Here is a 19,255-nt window from a genome sequence, read left to right as displayed (position 1 = left end):
TGGGTGTTCGATTCATCACAATGTAACTAGATTATTTAGTCTAGTGCAAGTGGGAGACTGTTGGAAATATCCCCTAGAGGCAATAATAAAATGGTTATTATTATATTTCCTTGTTCATGATAATGTCTATTGTTCATGCTATAATTGTATTAACTGGAAACCGTAATACATGTGTGAATACATAGACCACAACATGTCCCTAGTGAGCCTCTAGTGGACTAGCTCGTTGATCAGTAGATGGTCATGGTTTCCTGACCATGGACATTGGATGTCATTGATAACGGGATCACATCATTAGGAGAATGATGTGATGGACAAGACCCAATCCTAAGCATAGCACAAGATCGTGTAGTTCATTTGCTAAAAGCTTTTCTAATGTCAAGTATCATTTCCTTAGACCATGAGATTGTGCAACTCCCAGATACCGTATGAATGCTTTGGGTGTACCAAACGTCACAACGTAACTGGGTGGCTATAAAGGTACACTATAGGTATCTCCGAAAGTGTCTGTTGGGTTGGCACGAATCGAAACTGGGATTTGTCACTCCGTATGACGGAGAGGTATCTTTGGGACCACTCGATAATGCATCATCATAATGAGCTCAACTTGACTAAGCAGTTAGTCACGGGATCATGCATTACGGAACAAGTAAAGTGAATTGCTGGTAACGAGATTGAATGAGGTATTGGGATACCGACGATCGAATCTCGAGCAAGTAACATACCGATTGACAAGGGGAATTGTATACATGATTGATTGAATCCCCAACATTGTGGTTCATCTGATGAGATCATCGTGGAACATGTGGGAGCCAACATGGGTATCCAGATCCCGTTGTTGGTTATTGGACGGAGAGATGTCTCAGTCATGTCTGGATGATTCCTGAACCCATAGGGTCTACACACTTAAGGTTCGGTGATGCTAGCCTTGTTATGGGAATTAGTATGCAGTTACCGAATGTTGTTTAGAGTCCCGGATGAGATCCTGGACGTCACGAGGAGTTCCAGAATGGTATGGAGATATAAAGATTTATATATGGGAAGTCCTTATTTGGTTGCCGGAAATGTTCGGAGGTATATAGGTATTGTACCAGGACCACCGAAAGGGTTCCAGGGGTCCACCGGGAGGATCCACCTGCCCCGGAGGGCCCTATGGGCTGAATATGGAGGGGAACCAGCCCCTAAGTGGGCTTAGCGCCACCCCCCTAGGTCCCATGCGCCTAGGGTTGGGGGGGACCCTAAAGGGGGCTCCCCCCTTGGCTTGGGATGCAAGCCTCCCCCTTGGCTGCCCCCCCCCCTCTAGATCCATCTGGAGGCCCCCCCCCTCTCCCTTGCCCCTATAAATAGAGGGGAGGTGGGAGGGCTGCCGCACCCTTCCCCTGGCGAAGCCCAGCCGGAGAACTGCAAGCTCCTCCACCATGTCGTCGTGCTGCTGGAGCGCTCCCTCAACTTCTCCTCTCCCCTTGCTGGATCAAGGAGGAGACGTCCCCGGGCTGTACGTGTGTTGAACACAGAGGTGCCGTTCGTCCAGCGTTAGATCGGATCTTCCGCAATTTGAATCGCGGCGAGTACGACTCCCTCATCCGCGTTCTAGTGACGCTTCCGCTTAGGATCTTCAAAGGTATGAAGATGCTCATCCCCTCTCTCTCTTGTTGCTAGAATCTCCTAGATGGATCTTGGTGATGCGTTCTACGTCTTGAGCTTGTGTTGGTTTTCCTTGAAGAGGAAAGGGCGATGCAGCAATAGTAGCATAAGTATTTCCCTCAGTTTTTAAGAACCAAGGTATCAATCCAGTAGGAGGCTCCTCAAAAGTCCCACGCACCTACACAAACAAATAAGAACTCGCAACCAACGCAATAAAGGGGTTGTCAATCCCTTCATGACCACTTGCGAAAGTGAGAACTGATAGAGATAATATGATAAGATAAATATATTTTTTGGTATTTCATGATATAGATAGGAAAAGTAAAGATGCAAATAAAGTATATTGAAAGCTTATAAGATAAGAGATAGACCCGGGGGCCATAGGTTTCACTAGTGGCTTCTCTCAAGATAGCATAAGTATTACGGTGGGTGAACAAATTACTGTCGAGCAATTGATAGAAAAGCGAATAATTATGAGATTATCTAGGCATGATCATGTATATAGGAATCACGTCCGTGACAAGTAGACCGACTCCTGCCTGCATCTACTACTATTGCTCCACACATCGACCACTATCCATCATGCATCTAGAGTTTTAAGTTCACAAAGAACAGAGTAACGCATTAAGAAAGATGACATGATGTAGATGGATAAACTCATGCAATATGATATAGACCCCATCTTTTTATCCTCGATGGCAACAATACAATACGTGCCTTGTTGCCCCTGCTGTCACTGGGAAAGGACAACGCAAGATTGAACCCAAAGCTAAGCACTTCTCCCATTGCAAGAAAGATCAATCTAGTAGTCCAAACCAAACTGATAATTCGAAGAGACTTGCAAAGATAACTTAATCACACATAACAGAATTCAAAGGAGATTCAAATATTTCTCATAGACAAACTTGATCATAAACCCACAATTCATCAGATCTCGACAAAACACACTGCAAAAAGAGTTACATCGAATATATATCCAAGAAGATCAAGGAGAACTTTGTATTGAGATTCAAAGAGAGAGAAGAAGCCATCTAGCTAATAACTATGGACCCGAAGGTCTGTGGTAAACTACTCACAACTCATCGGAAGGGCCTTGGAGATGATGTAGAGGCCCTCCGTTGATCGATTCCCCCTCCGATGAAGCGCAAGTGAAGGCTCCAAGATGGGGTCTCGCGGATACAGAAGGTTACGGTGGTGGAAATAGTTTTTCGTGGTCACTTCTGATGTTTTCGGGGTACATGGGTATATATAGGAGGAAGAAGTAGGTCGGTGGACGCTCGAGGGGCCCACGAGGGTGGGGGCGCGCCCACCTGTAGGGTTTGTTCCAAAAAGATCGCTCCCGTAGGTTTCATTCCGTTTGGACTCCGTTCCAAAAAGATCGCTCCCGTAGGTTTCATTCCGTTTGGACTCCGTTTGATATTCCTTTTCTTTGAAACACTGAAATAGGCAAAAAAAATAGCAATTCGGGATGGGCCTCCGGTTAGTAGGTTAGTCCCAACAATGATATAGAAGTGTAAAGTAAAGCCCATAAACATCCAAAACGGGTAATATAATAGCATGGAACAATCAAAAATTATAGATACATTGGAGACGTATCAAGCATCCCCAAGCTTAATTCCTGCTCGTCCTCGAGTAGGTAAATGATAAAAAAACAGAATTTTTGATGTGGAATGCTACCTAGCATAATTCTCAATGTAATTTTATTTATTGTGGCATGAATGTTCCGATCCAAATGATTCAAAATAAAAGTTCATATTTACATAAGAAATAGTAATACTTCAAGCATACTAATCAAAGCAATCATGTCTTCTCAAAATAACATGGCTAAAGAAAGTTGAGCCCTACAAAACCATATAGTTAGGTCATGCTTCATTTTCGTCACACAAAAATACTCCCATCTTGCACACCCCCGATGACAAGCCAAGCAATTGTTTCGTACTTAAATAATCTCAAACCTTTTCAACTTTCTTGCAATACATGCGCGTGAGCCATGGATATAGCACTATGGGTGGAATAGAATATGATGATAGAGGTTGTGTGGAGAAGACAAAAAAGGAGAAAGTCTCACATTGACGAGGATAATCAACGGGCTATGGAGATGCCCATCAATTAATGTCAACATGAGGAGTAGGGATTGCCATGCAACAGATGCACTGGAGCTATAAATATATGAAAGCTCAAGAAAAGAAACTAGTGGGTGTGCATCCAACTTGCTTGCTGACGAAGACCTAGGGCATTTTGAGGAAGCCCATCGTAGGAATGTACAAGCCAAGTTCTATAATGAAAAATTCCCACTAGTATATAAAAGTGACAACATATGATACTCTCTATATGAAGGACATGGTGCTACTTTGAAGCACAAGTGTGGAAAGGATAGTAACATTGCCCACCTTTTTGGGCCTTTTTTTGGCCTTTCCCTTTTTTTGCCTTTTGGGGGGGAGGACAATGCTCTAATAATGATGATCATCACACTTCTATTTATTTACAACTCATGAATTACAACTCAAAACTAGAACAAGATATGACTCTATATGAATGCCGCTGGCGGTGTACCGGAATGGGCAATGAATCAAGAGTGACATGTATGAAAAGTTATGCATGGTGGCTTTGCCACAAATACGATGTCAACTACATGATCATGCAAGGCAATATGCCAATGATGATGCGTGTCATGATGATGAACGGAACGGTGGAAAGTTGCATGGCAATACACTACAAAAAAAAACACATCCGTGACATTTTGGGCCGAACGGATTTTTTTTCTGTCATACATATGACACTTCTATGACGATAATTGTGACAAAACCCGGCATCATCATAAATGTGGTGGGCTCCTACTTCTATGACAAAAAATCATGACAGAAAATGGCCTTTTCGTCCTGGGCGGACCGGAGACGCAACTGCATGACATTCTTTGGGGCGTCCATGACGGGAAAAACCGTGGTAGAAGCAAGGGCGAGAAAAATTTCGGGGAGTTCCCGGTTACGGTGGGTGGTCGGGGCCGAGCGATGCGCGTTTCTCTCGTACATGTACGCGCGTGTGTGCGAGACGTTGTCTCTAACAGAACCCGAGCAAGGCGTTGGGATCTAAGTGAACCAGAGTGATTGCACTGGAGGCTACGCATTACTGAACCCGAGCAATCGATCGATGGCTGTTAATTGAACCCGATCGAGCGATTCCTTTGCTACTGCTGCTAACTGAAGCCGATCGATGCTGCCTCTCTGGATGAACAGTGAGCGTTGCGGGGGGGTTTGGATGAACAGTGAGCGGTGGGAGTGGATGAACAGGACCCGTGGCGTTGCCTCTGGATGAACAGGACCCCGATCGATCGAGCCAGTTGGGGTTGGATGAACAGGACCCCGTGGAGGGCTGGATGAACAGGACGACCCCGTGGAGGGCTGGATGAACAGTAGACGGTGGAGGGGTGGATGAATAGTAGCCCGTGGAAGGGTGGTTAAACAGGAGACCGTGGAGAGGGGTTGTTGAACAGTAGCCGGTGGAGTAGCGCACGGTGGACGCTGGGTGAACAGGAGCCCGTGGATGAACAGTCGTAGGTGGAGGCTGGAGGAGGTCGATGGTGGATGAATAGTAGCCCGTGGAGGCTGGAGGAGGTCGACGGTGGAGATGAACAGTATCTCGTGGAGTCCCACTTTGCGGTACGCCACAGCCCTCCCGATGAACAGGACCCCCGTTTCGACCGCAGCACTCCAACACAAGTCCGTTTCGTCCGTTTTGCGGTACGCCACACCCCTCCCAATCAACATGACCCCCGTTTCGCCCATAGGAGGTCTGTTTCCTTTGTTTTACGATACGCCAGACCCCTCCCAATGAACAGGATCCCATTTCGAACGTGGCCGGTCGAACACAAGGCCGTTTCCTCCATTTTGCGGTACGCCAGGCCTCGTTTCCATCGCATGTTCTGTCCAAGCCCTCCCGATGAACACGATGACACATTCCATTCCGTCCCAGCCGGTTGGCTCCCCATGAACACGACGACGACGCTGTTTCTCCGTTCCGACCCAGCCATGTACACGAGCCCTGGCCGTACATATATATGCGCGAGTAGGCATTCGAGACCCCGCCTGTATGTACACATACGTGGCCGTATTTTATTTCTTGCACCCTGGCCGATGTGCGTACGTGTACATGCTATGTGCGCGCCTCTACTATGACACGTGCGCGCCTCTACTACGACACGTGCGCGCCTCTACATCCACCAGTATGAACGTACACGTTCGTAACCAGAATGACAACGCTACGTACGCTTCGTACAGGTGGGTCCTAACTATCAGGCACTTCCTTGCGTGTGAAGATGTAGTTGGTGGGTCCCAGCAGTCAGGGGGGCGAATCATTTTTTTGCACTTCCTTGTGTGCAAAGATGTAGCTGGTGGGTCCCAGCAGTCAGGGGGGCGAATCATTTTTTTTTGCCCGGACGCACTTCCTTGCGTGCGAAGATGTAGCTGGTGGGTCCTAGCAGTCAGGGGGGAACGTTTTTTTCACGAAATACAGTGGCCCGTCCGGTGGGTCCCTTCTGTCAGGTGGAGGTATCATTATTTTCCGCGTAATAAGGAGGCACTTCCTTGTTGCGGTCGTGGCCCAGCTGTCAGCCTCTCCACGTACAATCCACGTCCGATGGAAGTCGTTCCTTGACCACGTTGACCACGCCGTGCCGAGAGCACCAGGGCGATGGACGAGGTGAGGCCTAGGAAGGGGACGACACGGAGCCGGGGAAGACGCGGCAATGGAAGCCCGCGCGCAGAGGAGTACGAGGGTTCACCGGTTCGGCTGCGGTGTGAGGCTCCTGTCGCCGCAGAATAACAGGGGGTGTGGGTGAGTAGACGGATGCCCTGGCCATCGGTGGGAGTAGTAGGGGGCGCTGAGGCCTGCATGGCAGCACAGCCGGCCACGGGAGGCGGGAGCAGGCGGTCCCGCCGGTGCTGCTTTGGTTGCTGGAGCAACAAGATCAGAGATTGAAGAAACACAACCGCCGTTGGATTGACATCCAACGGTTAGGTCTGCTAGAATCGTTTGTTGACGTATATAATAACTAAGAAAATCTTGCATACGCGTCAACTAAACAGGCCCACAAGTCAGACCACTCCTACTTTTTTTAATAATTTATATATAGCTCATGGCAACTTCTTATGCAATTTATTGCAGTCGTTTTTTTGGTTGGCCAGGGCCAATTTCGCATATTTCTATGGGTTCCAAACTATTTTTAATACCGAAATGTCGAGCCAGATTTAAAGTACTTTGAAGATATATTTAAATTAGGATAATGCCCAGTGAAATAGGAATCTGAAAATGTGAAAAAAATTATAAAGTAATTGCCAATTTATCATTTGTTTTTATATTTACAACCCATTTCATATTACTTTCAAGATTTGTAGGCATCTTGAAAGAGTTGCAGCCCATCAGGGCATAGAAAAATAAGTAGGCCTGGATTGGGTATTCTTCAGAAAAAATAAACTGGGCTCATTTTTACAAAGAAAAAATAGCTGGGCTGGTCACATGGTGAACATAAAATATAAGCCTGGGCTAGACGGGCCACAGCCCAGTTCAAACCCTGCTCCGTCTCAACAATAACAAAAAAAATACTGCTCGAGCAGCTACGTCCCAGGTGTCAGCCGATCTTGTGTTGTTCTCTTGTCTATTGACTATATACGCTCACAATGTCGTGGGTCCCAGATGTCAGGAAAACACTATGAGGAAGCATTTTATTTTTCCATATGCTAACGTGGTGGGCCCCTACTGTCATCCTATCCATGTACTTCTGCCAATTCCTGTTGTTTGTTGACCATGTTGACAACGCGAGAGGGCGGCGCCGCGGCGAGCGCACCAAACTGCATGGAGGATGTTGGCATTAACGATTTAGGAGACGATGGGGTGGCGATGTGTGCACTGAGGCGCAGCCAGCCATGGGAGGCGGAAGCAGGCGGCCCCGCCTGCGTTGGTTTAGTTTTGGCGGCTGGAGGAAGACAGGACTGAAGAAACACGACAGACTGTAAAAGCAGCAGGAGTACTTAACAACCTTAACTGGAACCAGCAGGGGCACTTAACAACCAAAGCTGAAAGCAGTATGAGTACTTATACAGGTTCAATCGTACAAAGCATGCCTCGAACAGTGCTAGTTTACCTACAGTTAACCAAGTGTGAGGCTGCCAAGCCCCAGGACCGCCACCCCGCGCATCCACAACCTTCTGAAATCGGCTTCATCTCGCAATGTGGTCAATAAACAGGATATTCGCTTTAGAGCCATGGAAAAGCATGAACATAATCTCCTGTCCTATTCTCCAAGATGGACGGGCCTTCATTATTTGAGACCACCCATGAATAAGTATCTTTTCACCTCCAAGGGGAATTGAGTAGGTCGACATAAACATCATGTTGTGACCAAGCGCAAGTCTGACCCGACCATGGTCAGGCATCTGTATAGGAACAATAGAACTGGGCAGTTCCTGTTTCAAGAAGATCACAACTGTAAAACTGTGTATAAGCAATAGTTTATGAACAACATATATAACAGAAAACAGCTCGTGCCATAAGTTTCTCGACACAGTTGGACCTGTTCAAAGAGTGCAGTAGTGGCACACATATCCCACGTAGCCTTCCACCATTGAAACGCCCCACACGGACCTCAAGACGATCAATAAAGTGTAGGAACTTGTGGATGTTGATCCAGTCAACTTCAGTGCCATCAGTAACAGCCGACTTATTACAGAGTAACAAACGAGCAGACTGCTTAACTCTAAAAAAACCTACACGTGCCACCAATTATAAGAAAATATTAGGTAGAAGTAGCATATTCGTGAGAGATTCATTGCTACTTCTAAAGTTAAATTATGATTAGTTAGACAGAATAGGTGGATTAAGAAGTAATCGAGGCAACAAGCAAGAACCAGATACAAAACTAACATGGATGAACAATTGGAATGACGTCGGGGTGGAAGATCGCAGTGAAGATGAGACCAGGTTCTGCTATTTCCATCAACATTCGTGCACCAACTTTCAGTCCGTAACACTTGAGAAAGTTTATCCAAGTTCGGCCATAAAAAAGCAGCGATCTTCTTGGTTCATGAACCCAACTCGGAACTTATATCCATGGCTTGTCTTCACTGTGGCCATTAAACTAGTGTATTCAGTTATGGCAAGGCCGAGCATCTTGAGTACATGTGTTCTGGCAGAGCAAATAATACACTACAGGAAAAATAATATGAGAACACAACATGTTCAAAAAAGCCCACCCTCCCGGATAGAAAAGAGGATTCTAGGAACATACTGTGCGCGTTTCAAAATGTTGTGTTAGGATGACAAGGAACAAGTGTGGCGTCTCGCCAAGGGTGCAGAAACCTGTAGGGTCCTCGCACTTTCGGCACTGCAAATGAAACATACTAGATTCACTAGGAAGAAAAATGCATCAACGACGGCGGCTGCCATCCTAGGATTACCTGCGACCAAGGTACTTGGATTTATCGGGGATGGATGAAGAATTCGTACCTGGTTCTCCATGAGAAAACCCTATGCAATCGCCGAGACGGGGGTTTCTCTGAACAAGCAGATGAGGGAGAAGGGGATTCAGGCCCAGGTAAATATTGCCGCTACGTCCGTCCAGCTTACTACTAAAGCCGGAAAGGGGGGTTGTGATTTGACGGCTCATTGGGCATTACTGCGGCGCTACGACCGGGGTGTGTCTACCATGCAGTTGTGCACTCTAATTTGTGCATATGGCACGTGGACCCCATTGCCGGTTGCCCCACATATCAGCGAAAGGAAGTAGAAAGACAGGAGTAACTAGTTACACATAAATATATATTTTGACAGAGAGATACTCCCTCTGTAAAGAAATATACAAATCTTTTATATCACAACTTTATACATAAGAAAAATCAAGGGGAATATATATAACATATATCTCTACTCTTATAAAAAACAGAGTTGGTGATGATGGTGTGCCTGCCATCCTGCAATATAAGCCGTCTGATTTATATCTGACGGATAGGAAGGAAAAATGGAAATTTTGCCAAAAGATACCCACACTAAGTCAACATTTACAAATAAGGCCTTCCCTCGTTCATCCTTTTCTCCCACAAGATAAACTACTCATACAAATGCATCTTGACGTTCCGTGCAACGCATGGGCCTCTTGCTAGTAATTATAAAAACAGAGTTGTTTTTAACACAGTATAGACGAGTTGGTGATGATGGTGTGCCTGCCATCCTGCAATATAGGCCGTTCGATTTATATCTGACAGATAGGAAGGACACTATGGCAATTTTGCAAAAAGGTACCCACACACCTCTCCACATTTGCAAATAAGGCCTTCCCTCGTTCATCCTTTTCTCTCACAAGATAAAATACTCATACAAATGCATCTTGATGTTACATGCAACGCACGGGCATTATGGGAGTTCAGCTTTTTCTATGGGGGTTCAGCTGAGGATATAATACTCAGACAGGCTCACGGTTCTGGACTTTGGGCCGCAGGCCCACCCTGCATGTTTGGGGGCCCATGTGTTCTACCTCAGCGCTTTTCATATTGCAAGCGATCGGTACGGCGCTGGTTTTAGATGTTGTCGCAAGGCGAATACACAAAATTGAATAACGCACGGCAGCTGTTGGAATGAAATCGAACGACAGTTCCTAACCAGCAATCAGAGTTGCAATTCTATCAATGATATACCATGTGATAAATAATACTGTCGTACTACTTATGCACACAGGACACTTGTTTCACCATGCCAGATTATTACATCAAAATCTCTCGGAGGATAGATCACTTCGGCAGTTGCGTGCTGCTACTGAAGAATTTCAAAGTTGATTTGGACCAGCTCTCCTTGCTGAGAAAGTTCAATTTTGACATCATCCCCTACCGCAAGATATGATTTAGATTTGAACCTTGACCATCCTTTAGCATCAATCATCATGCGACCATCCTTTGTACTTACGGTATATTGAGCAGGTTCATTCACACCAAGGCTTCGAATGGTTAGAGAAACTTGGCCGCGGTCACCGGGATTGTTGAACGACTTCCTCATTGCTCCAGTAATTCTCTGTTTGCAAACAAGAAAACATACCCAAATAGTTAGATCAACACAGTGAATCATGTTAAACAACATGAAAAGAAAAAAGAACGAAGCACTTGGGCGGCCAATGCTTACCAAAAAGGTGGACATGTCGGTTTTTGTAAGGACTTTGGTATATAAGTGCAAACTGCAGCCCATTTTGTTGCTGGTGCAACTGCACGGGCCAGAGCAGATGCAAGTGCAAGTGTTGGTGCAGGTGCCGAAGCCGCTGCTGCTGCCCGAGATGGTGCTCCTTGTAGAGCTGGTGCCGGTGTCGGAACAGGTGCCGGTTTCGATGCCCGATCCTCCGGTAGATCAAACTGATCTGCTGACGCGGTCGGTGCCCAATCCTCAGCTGGATCAGACTAAGTTGTTGCCGCTGTCAGTGCTAGAGCAACTGCCGGTGCTCGATCCATTGCTGAAGGTGGTACCAATGTGCGAGAAAGCGGCGATAGTGTCTGGTCTGCTATGATCAGCTTTCTAACTTGACTAGGATCCGTGACCGTGATCCAGTTTTTTTCTTCTTTTCATCTAAACACGAGAAGGACTAATTGTGGCGTTTTTGTTAAACCAAATTGCAGTTCATCATAGGGATTCAACTTGTACTCAGACAATAGACTGAGCCAATTTTTTCCAGTAATATAAGTTATGGACAGTGCCTTCGTTACTGACACGACATAAGAAGTCAAACCTGCAAAAATAGCCATCGTAGAGCAAACCAAACGGTTTATTCTGTGATGAATGTCACATGGAAAAACCTACATCATAAAATTGCAGGAAAAGAAAGAAAACATGACATTAAATCAATAAGATTTAGACAGTAAATCAATAAGATTTACTTGATGTGACACGAGTGATTCCTTACCATGAAATCACTATGTTGAAGTACTAAACAGAAGATTGATCGTCCAACTACGAGTGGCATGGAGGGGCCCCTCCTACTCCCACAAGCAGGACAGTCCAAAGGTCGTGACAAATCGTATGGACCGAACATCCATGGGACTGGAAATCCTGGTGGGTGCGATAAACCCTGCAATGCATACAGATATTGGAGTGTAACCATAATTGATAAACCGTCCTCACAAAAAAGATGATCTGGATACTTCAAAATATACATACTGAATTGAGTGGACAGACATTAACATAGACCGTTCTCAGGACTGACCACACACCAAAAGAGGCAGTACTAATAAATAATACATGGTTCACAAACACAAATCAAGTGCTGAACAATAGTACTTACTACAGACAAGAAAAGTTGCACTAATTAAACTCTGCAGACTATTTCTTGCCACCGACCTACGGGATGAACCCCCCATAACTGACTAGGCCATGGACTTCATGAGAGATGTCTACATGAACCATCACCATCTTGTCAACCTTGGAGAACCTAACAGAGTGGTCTTTCCACTCATAAACATGATGATGAAGACAGGCCGCATCAGATTTGTTGGGAAGCTTTACAAGAACCACACCCTTCGTAATTGAAGGCACAGCCAGGAAATTGTTGTGGTCAAGTACAGCCTCGAGAACACGCCTGACAATAATGCTACAGGAAAACACTAGTTCAGGACACGTGGCGACAAGGACACAACAGTTGGATAGTTTAGCTGTAGAACTCATCCCCAGGTCTTCCAGTTCACACGGCATGACTTTGACAACTTCATCTCCACCGCAGACCTGGTTATAGTTCAAACAGAAACCATATTTTATTACTACCTCCGTTCAGAAATATAAGATGATTTTTGATATTATACTCCATATATGACTACATATACGCACAGAAATGAGTGAACAAAGACACCAGAACATGTCTTCAAAGGCATGAGAGCAGATGGATTACTTGCAATATCCATAACACAAGTTACTGAGGCAAATATACCCTCTTCAAAGGTAGCATTGATGTTCATAAAGTACTCCCTCCGTCCCAAAATTCGTGTCTTATATTTGTCTAGATACGGATGTATCAAGTCACATTTTAGTATTAGATACATCCATATCTAGACAAATCTAAGACAAGAAATTTGGGACAGAGGGAGTAGTTGAAAGTAATCTATAAGAAATCAGTGTCAACCTCTCGCATGTTTTGGTCAAAAGAGGAATTTAGAACCGTCATTTGGCACACTAAAATCACATGCAAGATCATCCAGAAAGTTGTACTACCAGTACTAGTACTGCATGTTAGATGAAAAAACACGATCAAGATCGAGAAAAAGATCGTCAACAAGAGACATTACCTGGACTTGCTTAATGAGGGATCCCGGAGAGGGGGGTTGGACAGGGCGATGTCTTTGAGCTTGTTTGCGGTAGTCTCAGCGGGGTGCTTGCGCTTCTTCGTACCATCAGCCTCAACGGCTTTGGCCAGAGCCATAGACATCACGTCGGCCGGTGCTCCGGCGTCCATCCAAGAGAGGAAGCTAAGAGAGAAGAGTGAAAGGAAGAACGAGATGAGGGAGAAACGAAGCGACTAGGGGTTTTCTTCAAGAGAGGAAGCTGAGATAGAAGAGTGAAATGATGGTTGCTTCGTCCATCCAACTTACTGCTGGAAAGGAGGGGTTTTTGTGATTTGACGGCTCATTGGGCATTACTGCGGCACTTCGATCGGGATAGTCTACCATCACTCTACTACGGAGTAATTTAGTGCATGGCTAGTGGACCCAGGTGCTGGTTGTCCCACACGTCGGCGAAAGTGAGTAATTTAGTGCATGGCTGGAGGAGGATCCGCAAGGTAGAGAGTGTCCACTATTTTTCTGAAGAAAAAAAATGATTACAGCAAGCGTTTCCACTCTTACGACGGAGGAGTGCAAAACACGGCAACCACTTGAATATACACAATGCTCCTACTGCTAGGCATGTGCAGTGGTTCATACGTCAGTACTAGACAATCTTGTTGCTAGTGTAGTAAGATATGACGATAACAAATGATGTTGTGCGCATGTCAACTACTCCTATATGTAACATAGTACCGCTTTTTCGACTGTCTGGTCGAGAATGAACGGTGAGATCAATGTTAACAGAAGCATGTCTACAGCGCACGGAGAGTACAGTGCTACAGTACTCCATGAAACATGAACCATATGAAGCATGAATAGTGTTAGACAGGGTATATGAAGGGTGCACGGGATGGGAGCAAAAGTTCCCTTCTCGACCCACTTTTGGGTGTTTGGCAGAGTACATGAAGGGTGCATGAGTCCACACTAGTAGGTTAACAAAAATACACGAAGAGGAAACAACTATATTGAGATGAGAATGCAACCAAACACACCCACACGCTTTGTGCTACAGTGACTGATCTGCACCATCTGAGTTTGATCCAACGGTCATGTTGCGTCGAGACATGGACATGCCCATGCAGAGGGTGCCTAAACACCACAGAAGTCCCTCTGCTTCTCGAGGCGCACGACGTTGGTGATGCAGGGTGCAACCACCCGCAGAGCCCGCTCCTGGTCGACGGGAGCTAGCTCGTCAAAGAAGGCGTCCAATGGCACGAATGGATTCCGGCGACGGAGCCCTGAAAGGATTCGCCCGGCAATGGCGATGGCAGCCCGCAACCCCTCCTTCTCCAGCTTAGCCCCCACCATCACGCGGAGATGGCTCAGCTCCTCGGAGATATAGGTGAAGAAGGAGACCAGGTCAGGAAGCCTCAACTCGTTGAAGTCGACCAGGTGGTCGAACGGGTTTAGCCCGATGGCCGGCATCATCACGCTGGCACGACGATAGGCATCATGCAGCCACAACACGTGCTTGGCAACTTGGTTCACCAAGTGGCTGAGGCAATCCTGGACCTTGTCACCATCGGCCCGCTCGCGCTCCAACCAGCTCCCTTGACGGCAATCCTGAACCGGACCAGCCCTTTTGTCAGATAGGCAGTTGTCGAGGCAGCATGGGGAAGCGGAGACGACCACATCCAATCAACCGCCACACTGTGCCCAAGGCCGCAGGCTGTTGGGGCCTGCGGCGCTTCGCACTTGCCCCTTCGCTTCTCTGCTAAGCCAAGTCCAAGCGCGCCTTGGGCTCCGGGGCTACTGTCCCCAGTCTTGCCTGCCTGTGTGTGACACTCCAAAATTTTTATTTGGTTTTCATCAAAAAACTTTGTGGTTTTTGAAAAGAGGCCATTTTTTCAGAAAATCCTTCCTCTTAAAAACTTTCTTTTCTTTGGCAAGGATTTTTTTTCTTCAAACTGTGGTGTTTGATCTTTTGAAACTTCTTCTCTGTTGGTTCCCTCTCAAATTATTTTGGGAGTTTAATTTGTTTTTCTTTTAAAAAGAAACTCTATGAAAATTTGGGATTTTCATATCTTGGAAACCACCCATGACTTGGCATTTTTTCCCATGTGGTAAAACCCCTCCAAAACCTCCCCTACTCCTTGTAATCAGCCTAAGTTCTCTGTCCCAACTAATCCAAGCAAGTTTTGGATTTTATTCTAATTATTTTTCCCCTCAAATCAATTCTGCAAATTATTTTGAGCCTTAGTAATTTTCAAAGCAAGTACCCTTTTGCATTTGAGTTTTGACCTCAAACCAACTCTCCTGGATAGTCCTTTGTACCCACAACCCAGAACCATCTTGATCCACTCCTTCTCTTTTCAAATTTTTCAAAATTCAGTCTCTGCAAGTTTGGACCAGATTTTCCAAATTTGATGAAATTCATATCTACACTCCTCCAAAAATTTCACCAAAAATCATGCAGCCTACTGGAGCAATGAGAAGCCACTCCACCAAAAATCAGCCAAGGAAAAATCCCCAGAGGCCAAAAACATTCTGTCGAACACCTGAGCTGCACTGTTCCTTTGCAAATTCAGAAAATTCAGAATTCAGTGTCATTTTTCGTCCGTCAGCTTCACTCACGCGTTCACAGTGCACTTGGCACGTTCCTCGCCGCCTCTTCCTACTGTCTGGAGCACCACACGCGCACTTGGCCTTTTCCTGGCGTCGGTGGCACGCTGGCCCGCCCTCGCCGGCATCTTCTGCAGTGTCGGGACCTCCCGTGGCGGCCGACATGGGACAGAACGGCGGCTCAACGCTGTTCGGCGCCGCCCAACGCCCCTCTGCTCTCCACGTGGCCTCATGCATGCCAGCGCACGCCCGTGGCACCGTCGCCGTGGCCCGGCAAGCACGGAACGTGCTCACGGCCGCCGATGGGCCCGCGCCGCCCCGTTCTGTCGAACTCGCCCATAGCACCAAATCCCAGCCCGATTAGCACCTAAATGGAACCGGTGGACCTCAACAGCGTTGCCCAAGCCCCTAATCCCACTGCCCAACCACAGCGCCACCGTAAGCACTCGCCGGACTTATCCCGTTCGCGGCAACCGCCTCGGGCCGGCTATATATAGCGCCCCTAAGCTCCCTCTCGCCCCCGCACACCTCCACCACCTCACTGGACCCCGACCAGCAACTAGAAGAGCCTCGAGGGGCCCTTCTTCCTCGACTCCGGCCGCCTCGCTCCGCCTCGGCCACCAGCTCGATTCGCTCCGGTCAGGCCATCTCCGGCGCCCAAACCCCGTCCGTTACCCCCTCTAGCTACCAGAAGCCTAACCCCCTCCTCAATTTGATCTTCACAGCTCTCTCCGATGAAGTCCACAACCACCCGAGCCACCATCCGCCGGAGCCAGGCCCGCCGTCGACGTGGTACTCGCCGGCGACCACCACCACCACCAACCGACGCGGAATGGCGCCCTAAACACGGAGGTACCCTCTGATCCCCCTGCCTCGCCGTGGATCGCCGCCGGCGACCACCGCGGATCTCGGGCGCTGACGAGCTTCGTTTCCCCCTTTTTTGAAAGTTCAAACCTGACAGGCGGGACCCGCTGTCAGCCTCTCTGTCCTTTCTAAACGAAGCGTTTTCTGTAAACGCCTTCTGCCAAATGCGCTTTCCCTTTGGGCTGGCGTAGTTTCTGCCGAAGCTTTTTCTGTTTTTATAAGCTAGCCCCTGGAAATCTTCTGTATCATTACAGATGAGTCCCTGGACAAAAACCCTTATAACTTTTAAACAGAAATGTATTTTTGATTGATTCTTTTTCTGTTCTCTTTAAAATTTTGTCTAGTTATTTATCAGATTTATTTGAAAAATATTTGGAATACTTTTTGTGCACCCCTTGGTATTTACGATAGCGCATATATTTTCTTTATACCGTAGATACCGAAGGAGGTGACGGAGCCGCGAACTTCACCGAGCTAGGCTCCGACTACTCTGAACCAGGAAAGCATGTTTGAACTTTTGATATGATGAGTGTCTTGGCATGTTTTGCATTTAGTTACTTTCATGGCATGTTGAGGAGCATACTGATGAACGTTATTTTATGCAATATTGAGGTAAGTGAGTTCGATGATCCATAAGTGGATGGATGTGAGTATGAATGGCCATGTGTTGGCATGAGGATGGGTAAGATGGCAGTGTCGTAGCATGCCAGTCTTATGCCAGATTATGTGACTTCAGTGTCAAACCGTATCGGTCCAGTTCCTCTCATTTCCTTCCCTGTACTACCACATGTTTTCCGCAAGGAATATGGTTTAGTAAGTTGCAAACCGCTTTCCTGGTACACACCAAAAGGAGAGGCCGTGATGATGGTTCCATGGCCCTGGATTAAAGCCAGTCATCCGGTTAGGGGGCATGGGTTTTTCCGGTTGGGACCGAGAGGGGGGCACCCCTTAGAGCGCGCGTATATAAATTTGATCCCATGCTATTCAAGATTGTGATCTCCCCATCTCAAAAGTTTTTCTTGGACGATGTCTAGGGTGATTCCTAGCATCGAGAGGTAGGATGGGTGTGTACTGGTTAGCTGTGTTTTCTTCCGAAATACCGTAAACGGAACTAGTCCTTCGTGACTACGGAAATCGGTTGGCTGTGGGAAAAATTTTGTACAAACTCTGCAGAGTCATATATTCCTCCAAATCATCTATTCCATGTCCTAGATCGATATTATCTTATCCTGATCAAATGTCAGTTTTGATGACAGAGACTCCGGTGAATCGCATGAGTGCTAAGTCCGGTTAAATGATTATTCCTGTGGATGGACTAACCCATTTATTCTCATGAATTGAACATTTATTATGAGTATTATTTCCTTGCGAATAAAAGCCCTTTCTGCGATGTCGCTCAGACGTCCGACTGTGGCATTGTTGTATTTTACTTTGTTTTAAAGCCCTTTCTGTGATGTCGCCCCGACGTCCGACTGTGGCATTTCTTTTAAAGCCCTTTCTGTGATGTCGCCCCGACGTCCGACTGTGGCATTTCTTTTAAAGCCCTTTCTGTGATGTCGCCCCGACGTCTGACTGTGGCATTTCTTTGAAAGCCCTTTCTGTGATGTCGCCCCGACGTCCGACTGTGGCATTTCTTTTTAAGCCCTTTATGTGGTGTCGCTAAGACGCCCGACTGTGGCATCATTTCCTTATATTTATTTGTTCACCTTTCGAGGCGTCGCTTCAGACACCCGATCGGTCTTCATTTAGGTTTTGTTGGGATTTCAGGCGGACTACCGCCGTTTCCCTTTTACTTACCTTGTTATGCTAATTTTTTAATGTACATTGGTGGATTATTCATGACACATTCATGCATGCATTTGTTATATCTTACGTCCGAACTGTCTTGCGAGTACTTTCAAAGTACTCACTTGGTTGTTGATTTGGCCAGATGCTGACGAAGGCGATCTCATGAATGAAGAGTTTGATAGCGAGTCCGACACCTAGAGGAGTCCCAGCCAGTCTCGTGCGACCCTGGATTTGGTCACTGTTTTATATCCGCTTCCGCTACCAAATAAATTCATCAAGCCTCACCTCGACGCTCGATGAGATGATAGACTTAGAGTCTTGTATCTCTCTCCCCGCTGTGTTTCTCCACCACCGCCCTATCCTCGAGTCAGTAGTATGCCTCCACACCACTGTGTCATGCCCGCCATTATGTATAATTATTGGCGTGCTTGTAATAATTTGGTTGAGCAACCGTAGTTCGACCCTGTAATATGTTTTATGCTACTGGCTTATTGTATCAAGAATTTGTCTACCAGTGAGGAGGATTTCTCTCATACTGGACTCAAAAGATTGGTTTCTCAATAAATATTTTTATTGGAAAACCGGTCGTGACAAGCTTGGTACCAGAGCCAGGCTGACTGTAGGAAGCCACTAGGTGCGATCGCTAATTGGTTATTAGCATGATTGAGCCTTTTCATAATTTTCTTGATTATAGTCATTTTCTGTCAGTCAGCATAAATTTATGATCTGACCATGCAGAATTTTTGCCTACTTTTGTATATGGCCGACAACAGCTCCGAGTCTCAAACCTTCGCCAACGTGCCCGATGGGTTCGTCAAGCTTCTTTCCTTCATCGTTCAGGTCGCGATGGGGCCATCTGTGCGCCCAGTCTTCACACTCTGCCAGCATCGAGTCAACGACAGTCTGACCATGCACCAGGCCGCGGTGCAGTTCAAGGGAGGGCGTGGTGAGTTACGCCGCTTCCGGTTCGTGGGAAGAGCCATGCCTACGGAGAGGCATGCTATGCAGATGGCAGCCCGTGAGGCAATAGCTCGCCTCAGGGATGTCCTTCCCGCGATGAA

This window comes from Triticum dicoccoides, chromosome 3B, assembly GCF_002162155.2.
Source record: "Triticum dicoccoides isolate Atlit2015 ecotype Zavitan chromosome 3B, WEW_v2.0, whole genome shotgun sequence".
Classification (NCBI taxonomy): Eukaryota; Viridiplantae; Streptophyta; class Magnoliopsida; order Poales; family Poaceae; genus Triticum; species Triticum dicoccoides.
This window is presented reverse-complemented; position numbering follows the sequence as displayed.